Source organism: Euphorbia lathyris, chromosome 10 (genome assembly GCF_963576675.1).
Source record: "Euphorbia lathyris chromosome 10, ddEupLath1.1, whole genome shotgun sequence".
NCBI lineage: Eukaryota > Viridiplantae > Streptophyta > Magnoliopsida > Malpighiales > Euphorbiaceae > Euphorbia > Euphorbia lathyris.
In genome coordinates this window covers 58233849-58249944 of record NC_088919.1, presented here as the reverse complement: position 1 = coordinate 58249944, position 16096 = coordinate 58233849, and the positions used below count along the sequence as shown (strand labels likewise).

General features: G+C 29.0%; 1 pseudogene; it reads right to left on the bottom strand.

The window, feature by feature from the left end:
* Positions 1-999: 999 nt before the first annotated feature.
* Positions 1000-13038, bottom strand: LOC136209966 (iridoid oxidase-like; annotated as a pseudogene).
* Between the last annotated feature and the right edge of the window lie 3058 nt (positions 13039-16096).

Genomic DNA, 16096 nt, shown 5'->3' with positions numbered 1-16096 from the left:
CACCTTTCATTGAAGAATAAATGCTCGCCCTCTTATTTAAAATTTGAAAAAAAAAATTAAAAAAAATATTATAGACTCGGGGTCACACCGGTTCCCGGTCGAACCGCCGGGTTCCGGTTTAATCCCGGGTCACTCCGGTTTGTTGAGCATTCAACAAACCGGAGAGGTTCGGACCGGTTGTCTGGCCGATTCCCGGTTCAATCGGTCGAACCGGCCGGTCCGGTCCGAGCTTGATAACATTGCATATTAGTGAGACAAAATGAAGGTTGTACACCAAAGTGTGAAATGAGGTAAAAGTTGTACACCATCGATGAAATTTACCCTGATTTTTTTCAAGCATTACAACTAAAATATAACATTTTATTATTTATTTTAAATAAATATATTGAGAAATATGTAAATATTATTTCTCTTAAATTAGAATGCTAATATAATTTTTTCATGTATTAATATATAAAATTAACGAACATTCCGTGCATTGTACGGACCTACCACTAGTTTTAATTGGAAAACTAATGTGAAGAAACCATTATTTTATTGAAATACGGACCTAGTACAACGGACATCCCAACCAGGTTGGATGTTAGAATTCCTTTTACTTTGTACTAATTGGTTTATAACCAATTTTTGTATGCAGCACAGTCTATTTCTATGCCTTTTCTTAATAAATATTGTTTTTTTTTGGAAAAAAAGTATTCAAACAAAACTCCCAATAATACAAAACATTATTTCTCTATATAATATATAGAGAACATGAGGGAAAAAGGAAAAGAAAAAAAAAGTTTTAAACAACAACAAACCAAATCACATAATAATTCAATGTAATACTCTCTTTATTCTACAATAGATAGATGTCTTTCTAGAGAGTTTTTTTTGTTCCAAAATACATGGCATTTTGCTTCAATCTATGCACATTAATTTACTTTTACCAATCCTTATTTTAGTTAACTTTTTGCTTTGGGAATAAATAAAATTACTAGTTTGGATGCAATTAATACAAGGATAACAAAGGATTTTACTTAAAATTATTTGCTTTCTTAACTAATGTGCATTAACCTTAAAAGAAACAAGTGAGTATTAGAGGAAAAGAAGACAACAATTAATAACAAATGAAAATGCACAATCTTCCTCAAATAACAATCATCATTCCACCATTTTCTTAATCTTGGGTATAGCTTTCAAAGGTACAAGCTTCTTAATAGTGATCCCCAACTTTTCTTTCATATCTATTGCCTCTTGATCAAACTCCCAGTCAAAACTATGAAGCAATGAGCCAATTATAAGATGAAGTATACGATGAGCTAATGACATTCCCACACATATCCTTCTTCCAGATCCAAATGGAATCAACTCAAAGTTTTGACCCCTATAATCAATAGTAGATCCTAAAAATCTCTCAGGATTAAAACTCAATGGATCTTCCCAAACTTCTGCGTCTCTTCCTATTGCCCAAGCATTTACAAAAACTTGTGTATCTTTTGGTATAACATATCCCATGAATTATGTTTCTTCTGTTGTATTCCGTGGAACTAAAAATGGAACTACGGGATGTAGTCGCATTGATTCTTTAATCACTGCCCGTAAATATGGCAATTCATCTATATCACTCTCTTCAACTTTTCTTTTGGGTCCAATAACTTGATTAAGCTCTTCTTTAACTCTCTCCATTGATTGTGGGTTGCGGAACAGTTCTACCATCATCCAATCAATAGTTCCACTCGTAGTTTCCGTTCCAGCAAAAAATATTTCCTAAAGATACATAACATATATAAAAAAATCTTATAATGATCCTCATTAAGTACATAAAATCTATATTAAGCCATTCAACAATCAATTGTAGGTAGTTAAGTTAATTATTAATAGACACATTTTGTAAAAAAAAAAATCAAATTATTTTCTATTTTATACCGACAAGCCAAACTTTAATTCAACTTCATCTATTTCATCTAAAACAACCCTAAGAGCTTGCCTAGTGGATGTTACTTGGTTATTACTTTAGGCTCAAAGGTTGTTACCAACCATTAGAGAGCTCGTGTCTAATATTAGTTTGTTATCAAATTTAGTAACAACCAAGTGGGCCCACTTTTTTGTTATTAAATTTTTCTTTTGACTCCTAAAAATTAGAAAGTAACAAGAGCTAATGGAATGTTACTTTTGGATGTAATTTGTTTCTAGGTGGCACCATTTGAGTGTTACCACCACTAGACATGCTCTAAAATAATATATATATTGAAATATATATTATAAATATAAAATATTAAAACAAGTTTAGGTGGAAAATCATTTAAGGTTTCACCAATTCCACAACTCATATGATAGATATATGCGTTTCAAAATTGTGCAATCCGTCAATATAACCACATATGCACGCACTCCTCTACATGTTAAATAAGCATTTTGTATAGAATTTTTTTACACCGGGTTGGAACTTGTACTGGTCATGTCAACTCACATAATGCAGATCAACTCAAATGTTGATATCTGAACCGAAGAATCAGTACTCAGTGTAGAATTTCTTTTAGACAACCCAAAAATGGTAGAGCTTTGAGAATATTTTAAAACCAAACACAAATTGAAAAATAGTTTGAATTTTAACAACAAAAAAAAAGTGTTACTATTTCTCAAAATGAATTAATTACCATTATGATTATGAGCATATTGTGAGTTGACATCTTATGAGCTGTTCCTCCTTTTCCATCACCTTCAAACTCCAAAACAGAATCCAAAATTAGTGAAACCCCAGGGGTTTTATTTGAACTTTACCCTTATTTATATTATTTATAGAGATTACACATAAATTTTGATTTTGAATTTGATTTCTGCTACCAAAATGACGCTAGTGGGACGATTTCGTTTTGTATTACAAATATCAAAAGAAAAATTGAAACCTACATCTAACCTTCTTCCATTTTGGGCCGCATCTATATGAAAGTTCAAATATCTCTTTGTTAGCAACAATAGAGTTTGGGTAAACTCTAAAAATAAAAAATGAAATACATGAAGGTTTATATATTTCTAGATCTCAGTGGGAACAAGTATCCTCATTATTCCTACTGTAGATCCGTCCCTGGATACAAGGTTAGAATTAAAGAAAACTTATGGGTTTTAGGTAATGAAAATGTTCACAAAGAAAACTAATTATTTTCTAATAACTAGATAATAGAGTGAAGGATGATATATGAAAGACAATAGAACCAATATTTACCCATCTTGTGAAGAGTATTTTTCTTTATCGCCAAATCCTTAATAATAAAATAATTAGCATAAAATTCAATAGAAATATTATTAAAAGTAACCAAAAACTGACTTTAAGAGATAGAAAAGGAAGGAAAAAATTATTTTTTCTCAATTTTTTTTAAATAAAAAAACTTTAAGAGTTTTATATTAATTAAGAAGACAACTAAAAGAGAGACACCTTGATGAAAACTCTTATCAATAGTTACTTCTCATGTCCTTGTTTTATAGGAATTGTAAGATTTTCCAAATTAATTGAAGATTTAGGGCCTGTTTGGTTCAGCTGTTAGCTAATAGCTGTTGCGGTTTCTGTTAGCGGTTTGCAGTTGCAGTAAGTTGTTTGCTGTTTGCAGTTGCAGTAAGCTGTTAGCTGTTTAATTACTAGTGTTTGGTAAAATTATATTGAACTGCTGCTGTTCGGATTTAAAATGTCTAAAATGAACATGTTTTAAATTAATCAACGATGAAATTATAAAAGGAAAAATGTGAAAAAATACCTATAATGTTTACAACTAGGAATAATTTTACTCTTAACGTCTAAACTGGTGCAATTTTAGCCATAACGCTGGCAGCTAAGAGCAATTTTACCCCTAACATTGACAAGTTGGGTCGATTTCAAATATTATTAGAAAATATAGATATTTTATTTCTTATTCTACAGCAATTGCACATATCAGTAGTTTTAAAAAAGAGATTTCATTTTTTTTTGTGATTTAATAATAAAATTAAAAATTAATATTTATAAATTCAGTGAAATATTTGAATTCTTTTGTCTAACTCGTACAAAAGACAATATTTTTTTATTTTCTTAAATTTTTTTTATGTCTAATCATATGTTTATGATCTGTTACTAACGATGATAAAATGGTATGTGAAGTGTAGATGACAATATTCATGACCAAGAAGGCAGTTTGATAAATTATTTCTCAAATTGACCCAACTTGTCAATGTCAGGGGTAAAATTGATTTTGGCTGCCAACAATAGGAGTATAATTGCATCATTTTAGACGTTAAAGGTAAAATTGCTCCTAGCTATAAATGTTAGGGGTATTTTTGCATCTTATCCTATTATAAAAGGGTTAAGGTGCAAAAATACCTCTAACGTTTTGGACCAGGAGCAATTTTGCCCCTAACGTCTAAAATGGTGCAATTTTACCCCTAACATTCGAAGCCAAGAGCAATTTTACCAATAACGTTGATAAATTGGGTCAATTTCAGGCACTATTATAAAATACAGATATTTTTGTTTCTTATTCTGCACCAATTGCATAACAATTCATTTTAAAAAAATGATTTCATGTTTTTTATAATTTAATAATAGAATTTGAGATTAATATTTATAAATTCGGCGAATTTTTTGAATTTTTTTGTCTAATTCGTCCAAAAAGGCAGTATATATATATATATATATATATATATATATATATATATATATATATATATATATATTTCACATCCTAACGTATGTTTGTGATTTGTTACTGATAAAATGACACACGTGTGAAATGTAGATGACAAGATTCTTGACCGAGAAGACAGTTTGATGAATTATTTCTCAAATTAACCCAATTTATCAAAGTTAGGGGTAAAATTGCTCCTGGCTATCAACGTTGGGGGTAAAATTGCACCATTTTAGACGTTAGGGGTAAAATTGCTCCTGACCCAAAACGTTAGGGGTATTTTTGCACCTTAACCCATTATAAAATAAAAAATATGTTACACAAATTAATAAAAATAATCTATATAAAAAATAAAAAATTTATTAAACGTAACAAAACATTGTTCTTGTAATGATTTTGTAGAAATATAAATAATATTAAAGAATAAACATATTTTGTGGAAATAAAAAGGATAATTTTGTCAATAACAAATAACTACAAACAGTTGTTTATGAAAAGCTCCAAATAGGAGCTTTTCGTGAAACGCTCCAAAACGCTGCAGATTTTAGAAAAAATACTAAACGTTGCGGTTATATAAACCTAACCAAACGCTATTTTTCATGCGGTTTGGAGTGAAACGCTAAACGCTCCTCCGAAAAGCTAAAACAAACACCCTCTTAGTGAACCGTTGCAATCATATCTATAATTCATGGTTATTGTGTTGGATCGGAATAAAATCAAAGGTGGAGTCCATTTTAGAGGTGTTTGTTTTAACTTTACTAATAAGCATTTTGAGTTTCATATCAAACAGTAGAAAGTATAACTTTTGATTAGATTTATAAAACAACAGTATTTAACATTTTTTTTAATGGAAACATCAACTTTTTGGAGTTAAAAAAATGAGCTTTTTGTAAACAACTATTTGCATTTATTTGATATTGATTTTTTTTTCCACAAAACACATTTCTCTTTCAATGTTTATTTCTATTTCTATAATATTATTGCCGCAACAATAATGTTTTACTTCGTTCGATAAATAATTATTTTTAACTTTTATTTATATTATTTTTATTAATTTATGTATTACAATTTTTATTTTTGTAATTTGTTTGTTGATTAACTTAAAACATGTTCATATTAGACATTTGGATAAATAATTTATTAGTCCCTATATTTTTATCTAACACACTATTTAGTCATCGTATTTTAATAAGACATTGTTTAGTTCTTAATTTTTGTTCTATTTAACAGTTCTGCCCTTCACATATTTGAATTATTAAACAGTTTAGTCCATTTTTAAGAGACTAAACTATTGCTATAGTAAAAATTAATGATTAAGCAGTGTATTATTAATATATGAGAACCAAACAGTGTATTAGGTAAAAATATAGTGACTAATAAATTATTTCTCCTAGATATTTTATATACTAACAGCAATAGTTAATCACAATTTTACGTAACACTAATAATCAATCAGTTAATAATAAATGCCAACATCAACTGCAAACAGTTCACTGCAACAGCAAACAAGTAATTGTAAACTGCAATAACAACTATTAGCTAACCTTTAAACCAAATAGTAATGTTGATAAAATCTAAAAAGCTAATGATTCCATCAAAACAACAAATACAGTAAAACCTCGATAAATGCATATCCTTGTGACCGGAAAAAAATATTCATTAAGCGAGATTATTTATTTATCGATAAATGAATAAATTATTCATTTATCGATAAATCAATATTTATTATTTTATAGATAATTTTTCATTGTAAAATGCATATATTGTGTGTGGTAAGAAAAATCAAAAGACATCAATTAAAGTATTACTTGAATCTAGAGACGTTTAATTTTTTTTGGTGAAACTTAATGCATTTAAAACTAAGTTCATGTACATAGCAAATGAAAAGGTTTAGTATTTAGCTATAAAAGATAGAGTACACATTCTTTTCTCCTCGAATGGATTCTCATCATTTGAAATGACTAAAAAATCAACTTTAACTAACAAAATGAGGAGTGCAATTTGTAAGCATAAGAAGAAGCATCCAACGATTAGCCAAAAAGATATGCAAGCATGGGTGCAGCAAAAGTTTGATATATACAAATAAATGTTTAGGGTAAAGAGACTTAGGGTAAAGGTTTTTATATATATATTTTGTATGTAATTCAATAATTATTACTTTATATTTTCATTGAGCCTTTAAGGATTTAAATACTTTTATTACTTAATGCATTTAGCGAGGTTATTACTTTAGTCCATTGACCCAAGTCGGGACCGAAAGAATTTATTATATAAACGAGATTATTACTTTATCGAACATTCATTTATCGAGGTTTAACTGTAATTACTGTTTTATAAAATGAACCAAACACTATATTTTCAGTAAAAATTTTGAAAATAAAACAAACACCTCCTTACATTAATATGTAGGAAAAATACTTATTTCAAAAAATTAATCATTTTAAGAAACCAATAGTGTTTTTAATAATATTTTTAAATTTAGTTTATTTTATAAGTAATCATTATTGAAATGAAATTAATAAAGTGTTCATATTCCAAATTAATGGCTGTGAAGGCATTGGTTTTTCTCTTTCTTCCTTTTTCATCTGATGTTAAAGGCACGTGAGAAATCAGATATTGTCTTTTTCCTTTTATTGCCCATATTGACATTTAAATCATCCTTACAAAAAGAAAAATATATATATAAGAATTCATCCACCATTATTGAAATTTGTCCAGCTATATTAATGGTGACAAGATATACCCTACCTATCATATATATCATATACAGTGACATAATTCTATTAGAATGTATGTTATTATTAATTTATTATAGTAGCTTTGAAGGATAGAGAATAATCTCTCTCAACAAATACATTATGTTTATATATATATATATATATATATATATATATATATATATATTCCACTTTGGCTGAATAAATATTTGTTTGTAATTGGAATAAACTGGATTTATAATTAGATAGGTGATTAGGGTTTGCTATAACCACTGAGGGGTGTTTGGTTTGCCAATGGATTTCAGAATAAAATCAAGAAAAAAAAAACAAGAAAAGAATGGAATGGTCTTTAATTCTTTTATATATTTTTTATTCTCTTTGTAGCCGTTTTGTTCAAATGAGGTAATAAATCAGAGTTGCAGATTGTTGTTAACAATAAATTTTATGCATACATGTGTTTGCATTAATAAATTAATCAGATGTAAATATAAAAATTAAAAACAATTACTTGAACCATTGAAATCAAAGAAAATACATAAACATTATATTTTAAAAAGAAAATAATCATTTTAAAATAATTAAAAATAAATACTAAAACGGAATAATATGATAAAGAAAAAATTGGTCAAAATTATTTTTCAGGGAAAAAAAGTAAAAATAAATAAGTACAAGGATAAAAAATAAAATTAGTCTAGGCATAAAAAAGTATAACTAAATAAGTATAAGGATCAAAATGAAAATAAAAATGTACAATTTGTTAAAAAAATTTGAGGAAAAAAATTAAAAATATACAAGTAGAAGGATAAAAAATGAAATTGATCCAAAAAAAAGTAAAAACAAATAAATATATAGAGCAAAATAAAAAAGTAAAAAGTAAAATAGATACTAGAGTAAAATTCTACATGGAGTATAGAGGTTCAAGGTAGTAAAGGGTGAGAATTGGAATAAAAAACTTTAGGGGTTGGATAATGAGATTAGAAAAGTTAGATGCAAACTCAAATTTTAAAATGGTAAGGTGAATGATTAAATTAATAAAACAACTGACAAAAGAAATGAAATCTTATATTTCCCTTTATATTTCATGAAACACCTAAAACAAACGCGCCTAACTATAAATATATAGCTAATCCACACTTAACCTAACATAATATATAAAAGTAAAAAGTTGCCTCTCTTTCTTTCTCTCTTTATTGTGTCCCCTCCACTCTTCCTCTCTCTCAGTAGTATTGCTCTAAGTTCGCAGATTCTCGGTTCTCCTCCCGAACAACTTCGACATAGGAGTCATATGTGATTGAAAATATCGTCCCAGTGCAATAATCTCAATGGACTATATTTCAAGAAATAACTCCATTACTCGTGTAGTTTATATTCAGATTATATTTATAATCTCATAGGCCTTCAAGATAACCTACAAGCTAGACATAATTAGAGGAGCCACCAACGATATGCGTAAGACCCGATGATGAAATTCTTCAACGGAGATCTTTGTACGGATGTCCTAAATAGAACTTATGAGATGCTCTATAGAGGATTGAGAAGAAACCAAGATAATACCTAGGAGTGGGACATTAGAAGTACGTACAAATATCCTTAAGGGGATGGTTTGAACACCATATAGACTGGGGATGATTAGGATGAAGAGCTAGATCAATGCCTATATGATGTGTCATGCGTTGGTGTTGTGCGGGGGGCAAGGCGTGCTCGAGGGGCCCCCCTCTCTCTGCCAGTTTTCCTTGCTTAAAGAACGCCTTTCTTGGGAGGCTCTTCTCTAGTATAACTCGAGTCGCCACCAATCGAATTAACAATGGATTGGAGAACACATCTATTTGAATGATTGGATCTTTTAAGGTAATCTCGATAAGGGGTTGTATACGTAGAGTTTTAGGTTCAAATTCATGTTATGTGTAGGAAGGTGGCGTAGTCTCACCTTCCCCGCTTAACGAATCGGTACTATGATGATATTATATGCTCTTTATTTTATTTGTTTCTTAAAAGTGATATAAGTTTTCGATATGTTACTCCTATAGTTATTACATAATCACGTGTATTAAATAATTATTTTTCTTGAATATAATTGTATTCCTTTTCATATTTTAATTGCATAACTATAAACAAATGTAACATAATTGTGTATATAGTTTTCTTAATTAAATACGGAAAAGGTAACACTTTGATATGGTAGAAGATAATACAAGCTATTTCAATTTTAACCGTACACATAATTACTACTTAACTGAGTGTTAAATAGTCTTCTATCTATATTTCTAATAATTCTACTTTTCATAAGATGACTAAGCATATAGAATTAGACTGTCACTTTATCTCGAACAATATCAAAATTGGCATATTCCATGTGTTATCAGTTTCTAAAAAGAATAAGCTAGCAAATATCTTGAATAAACCTTTGGCCAAACTTTATTTCAAGACACGGTTCCCAAACTGGGATTTTACACTCCATATCCTCAAGTTTGTGGGGGATAGAGAACAAGATTTCCAGTTAGTTTCATATATTTTAATTTGTAACTCTACATAGGTGAAATTAGATTTGCTTTGTTAATTAGTTTGTTAATTACTTAATTAACTATAAATAGTCATGTTAGTTTGATAGTTAGGTTAGTTTGAAATGTCTTTTCTCTTTCCTATATAAAGTGCAGAAAGTTAGTTGTGTATTTACTTTTTATTTTCTATTCTTATTCAATGAAGCATTAATTCACTTATTCATAATTTCTCTTCTCGTTTTCTCATTAATTAGAATAACAAATAGCATGTAACCGAAAAAAGAATAGCAAATAACAAATAAAATTAGTTGAATCAAACTTACAACAATAACAACAAATAGTAAGAAGATCAGATGAACAAAATAGACACTACAATAAGCTTTTTGACAATATGAAACTTTATTTCTCTAAGAACATAACAAAGAAAAAAATAGTTTTAAAAACAACATATGATAGCATACAATTCAATGTGCATTATTAAAGGAGACATAAGGCAATAACTCAAAACAAGAAAATTAAATGAAAATGTAGAAGCCTTCCTCTAATCACAATCGTTATCCCACCATTTTCTTCATCTTTGGTATAGCTTTCAAAGGTATAAGCTTCTTAATAGTAAGCCCTAACTTCTCTTTCATATCTGTTGCCTCTAGATGAAACTTCCAATCAAAACTATGAAGCAAAGATGCTACTGTGAGGTGGAGTATGTGATGAGCTAATGTCGTTCCCACACATATCCTTCTTCCAGATCCAAATGGAATCAATTCAAAGTTTTGTCCTTTGTAATCAATATTAGAACCTAAAAATCTTTCAGGCTTGAAACACAATGGATCCTCCCAAGTTTCTGGATCTCTTCCTATTGCCCAAGCATTTACAAAGACTTGTGTTTCTTTGGGTATAACATATCCCATGAATTTTGTTTCTTCTGTTGTGTTTCGTGGAACTAGTAATGGAGCTACTGGATGTAATCTCAATGATTCTTTAATCACTGCCTGTAAATATGGCAATTCATCAAAGTCACTCTCTTCAACTTTCCTTCTGGATCCAATGACTCGATTAAGCTCTTTTTTAACTCTTTTCATTGATTATGGATTGCGAAATAACTCTGTCATTATCCAATCAATAGTTCCACTTGTAGTTTCTGTTCCAGCAATAAATATTTCCTGAAGATACATAACATACAAATCTTGTTTAGACCATTTAGTATTCAATTGCAAATAGTTAAGCTATGGAGATATTGACAGATTTATGGTAAACATCCAAACTAGTTTTCATTTAATAGAAATTATAATTATTCGTGTGCCCGGTCCAATAACTTTGTCATGTTATATATTTTATTGTTGAAGGTTATAAATTATAGTTATAATTTAATGGTTAATTGAATCGGCATTAAATTATTGATCCAGTACACAATTATGTGGTGCATTGGACATCCAATAAACTCTTTTTCCGTTTTGTATTTTTTTTAATAATATTTTTAATGTTGAATTGGATTTTTTTTCTAAAACAACTTTCAAACAAGCGGTGGTGCATCCACTAATTACATCGGTGGATTACACAATTCCAAAACTCACCTGTTAGTTTTGGAATTGATACTGCAAGCTAAATTGTATAAAATTCAATGTAGTGTTTCATCTAAACACATATTGTATACTCATATGTATTGTGAAATATATATTATAGATATAAAACATTAAAAAAATATCCTTCATAATTTCAAAACTTATACACCTTAGATACATGGGAAATTAATTTCTCATTGGACCAGACAATATTAGTGCTTCCACTCGGATGATGTTACATCAGAAATTGGGATAACGTGACATCATCTAAGTGGAATATACTACTCCATCCATTCCATTATATAAGTCATTCTAGGGTATTTCACAGAAATTAAGGAATATATTGGTTAACTAAAAAAACTTTTCTCTCATGTCACTATTGGGCAATAAGCATTGGAATATTAAAAAACACATGTATCAATACAAAAAATAATTCCCTCTCATATCACTATTGGCCAATAAGCATTGGAATCCTAGAATGACTTATATTCCGAGAAAAAACTAATTTGTTAGAATGACCTATATAATGGAATGGAGGGAGTAGTACTTTCCCATTCCATTAATTTGGATTTTTACACAAATATGTTAAAAAAAATTAAAATAATTACCGTTATGGTTATGAGCATATTGTGTGTTGACATCTTATCCTCATCTTCAAACTCCAAAAGAGAATCCAAAAAGTCCTTTGTAGTCTCTATTCCTTTTGTTGATTTTCTTTCTTCTATCCTTTCAATCATAAACTTCTCCAATAAATTCATAGTTTTTTCCAACGCCATTTCCATGTTCTTCCGGATACACTGTAGATCAAACACTTTCAAGAACGGGAAGAAGTCAGCCAGATTAGGCTTCCCACTCCATTTTATGAAATTATCCATAGCATCAAAGAACTCAGAACCTTCTTCAGAATGAGAATCCACAAGATCCCTCGAAAAAACAAGATTCCCAAACAAGTTAAATGTCATAACAAAAACATACCTAGATAACACTATTTCTCCTGATTCTCCTCTAGAACGAGCTTCTGCTGCATCTTCCTCGATGAATCTTATCATCTTGTCGATGCATTTTCTGCGAATATTAACAGATTCGATGACTTTCTTGCTGGCGGTGAGTTCAAGTGTGACTAAACGGCGAAGCATCCGCCAATGGGAGCCGTACCGGCAGAGAGAAAGAGATCCTTTGTTGTAGTTACGAGTAGTTAAAGCGTCGGGAACTTTTCTGTCGGAAAATGGAACGTCGTGATTTTTGAAAAGATGTTCAGCTGCTTTGGCGGATTGAATTACAAGGGTGTTAGTGAACCCAAGTCTCAACCAAATCAATGGACCGTACTTGAACCTAAGTTCGTATAAACTCCGGTGTGGGAGGTTTCCGAGATTGAAGATGTTGCCGATGATTGGCCACGCCGGTGGTCCTGGTGGTCGGTGCTTGGCAGCAGTTCTTGAATGTCTCCGGTTCAGAATCAGAGTTATTAAACAAAGAAAAACAAAGCAAGCAAGAAAATCACAAAAGCTCCACTCCATTTTGTTTACAGTTTCAGAGAGAGGGATGCTAAAAGAAACTACAAACTTAAAAAGATAAAATGTTATGGACTAATATATCTGCAGCATGGGACTAATTATTTAATTTTTTTTTTTTTTTTTTTTTTTGGATAAAATCCCATATTCATTCCATTAGATTAAAAAGTACAGATACAACAAATAAGACTTCCTACCCATATAAGCTATAGCCAGTACAAGATCCACAAAGGGAAGAAAGAAGACTACAAAGAGCAAAAGGAAGACTACAAAGAACAAAGAGCAATACAAGACTACAAAGAGCAATACAACAAAAAGTACAAATACAATAAAATTAGAAATCATATCCTTCTCATAAGTCGATTCCCATTGAAAAAACGTTGTAACCCATACTTCATCATTTAGGCTCTTTCGGCCGTTCGAATCTGAGTCCTTTCTTTTTTTTTTTGCAACCACGTAGACTATAGATCTATGGACAAGATGAACCTTTTCCGCTCTTGCTGAGACCGAAAAAAGAATAAATGAAAGAAATATAGCTCACAAGTGTAGATCTAACGAAAAAATAAGTACAATAAGGAGTATGGATTTCAAAGTAAGAAGAAAAAATAGATCTAAACCTAAAAACTAAATCTAAACCTAAATGGGAGGAGGAAGAAGGAAGACAAGCTTACCTTTTCCTCCTCAAAAAGTAAACCTGATAAGAAGCAAGATCAAAAACGTTGAATGGCAATGATAATGGTGGAAAACTGCTGAGAATAAGATATTTAGAAAAGAAAGGAAAGCAGAAGATTATGAAAAATTTTAGAGAGAAGCAACTAGAAGCCTATCTTTGGGTGATACTTTATTCATGGACTAATATATCATATTGTCGTATTTCTATCTAGTCCTTCCTTTTTTTACCTAACAACATATTATTTAGTTTCACTATTTTGAAAAACCAATTATAAGTTATGGTGCTGGCTACTGTTACTTGGTCAGAAAATAAAATAAAGTTACTTTGTGTTTTACACCGTTTGATCTAAAAAATATTAAAATCTTATCATTGAGTTATTAATTCATTTTAACCGGGTACTTAAACTCCCTGTTAGAAATTGATTTGTAATTAACATCTGCTATACTTTTTTGGCCTAATACACAAATAAACTTGTTTAAATGTTGCAACTGCCCCCCATCAACTTTCAATTGTAACAACTTAGCCCTTAAACTTGTCCAATTGTAAAACATAACTCCAAATTGGGAATTTTTTTACCCCGTATTTGAAGCAACCGTAAAAAAAGTTTCTCCGGACTCGTATCACGCCAAAGATCTGATTATCATACTCCACGAGCATTGCAGATTTTGTATTTCACGTGTTTCTTCAATTGCAGTCCATGTCAGCAATTTGAGATTGTGTTTTACAATTGGACAAGTTTAAGGGGTAAGTTGTTACAATTGGACAAGTTTGAGGGGTAAGTTGTTACAATTGAAAGTTGGAGGGGGCAGTTGCAACATTTAAACAAGTTCAGGGGTTATTTGTGTATTAGGCCTACTTTTTTATTCTTTCTAGAAATTCTTTCCACCTTACTCTCCTTTTTTTTTTTTGAAACTCGACCTTACTCTCTTTCATTATTATTTTTTTCTAATCACCATTTTATAACCTTTTTTTCTTCTTCTAATCTCCCAAAATTTCTTGTTTCTCAGTTTTGACAATTTTTTTATATAAAATTGAATTTGAGTTACATAAAGTTCTATCTTTTAAATAAAAAATTAGTAATTTTTTGAAAATTCAAATTTACGTAAAATCTTTAAACTTTACATAAATTTTTTATTTTTAGACAAAATTAACGTAAATTTTAACTTAATTTATTTAAAATTGTACTTTTTTAAATCATTAACATTGCGAAAAATTGAGTTTTACATAAAACTTTTGATCTTTATGCAAATCTTAAATTTTTTACATAATTTACGTAAAGTTTGACTTAATTTACGTAAAGTTTTATTTTAACTTGGCGAAAAATCTAGTTTTACATGAAACTTTTGAACTTTACATAAATCTTCTATTTTTAGACATGATTTACATGAAGTTGTAATTTTAGGAAAAAAATCAGTAACTTCCCAAAAAAATAAGTTTTACGTAAATTCAGTGAAAATTCAAATTTACGTAAAACCTTTAAACTTTACGTAAATTTTCTATTCTTAGACATAATTTACGTAAAGTTAGACTTAATTCTATGTAAAGTTAGACTTAATTTACGTAAAGCTATATTTTTATAAAAAAAATATTAACTTTGCGAATACTTACGTAAAACTCTTTGAACTTTACATAAAAAAATTTTGTTCTTAGACATTATTTATGTACAGGTGGACTTAATTTACCTAAAGTTATATTTTTACAAAAAATCATTAACTTTGCAAAGAATCGAGTTTTACGTAAAACTTTTAAACTTTACGTAAATCTTCTATTTTTAGGCATATTTTATGTAAAGTTAGACTTAATTTACATAAAGTAATATTTTTCTTAAAAAAATAATTACTTTGCGAAAAATCGAATTTTACGTAAAATCATTGAACTTTACCTAAATCTTCTATTTTTAGACATATTTACGTAATATAGGACTTAATTTACGTAAATATGTATTTTTACAAAAAAAAACAATAACTTTGCAAAAAAAAAATGATTTTTACATAAAACCTTTGAACTTTACGTAAACCCTTTTATTTTTAGACATAATTAACGTAAAGCTGTATTTTTACAATAAAAAAATCAATAAGTGCAAAAAAATATGAGTTTTACATAAACCTTATGAAGTTTATGTAAATCTTTTATTTTTAGACATAATTTACGTAAAGTTAGACTAAATTTACTTTAACTTGTTATTTTATAAGACAAAATCAACAAACTTTATGCAAAAATAGGGTTTTACATAAAACTTTTGAACTTTACGTAAATCATTCAATTTTACATATAAATTGCATAAAGTTTGACTAAATTTACGTAAAGTTAGACTAAATTTACATAAAGTTGTATTTTTATAATAAAAATCAATGACTTTGAAAAAACCGAGTTTTACATAAAACCATTGAAGTTTACATAATTTTTTTATTTTTAAATATAATTTACATAAAATCGTACTAAATTTACGTAAATATGTTATTTTATAAGAAAAAAATCCACAAACTTTGTGCAAAAATTGAGTT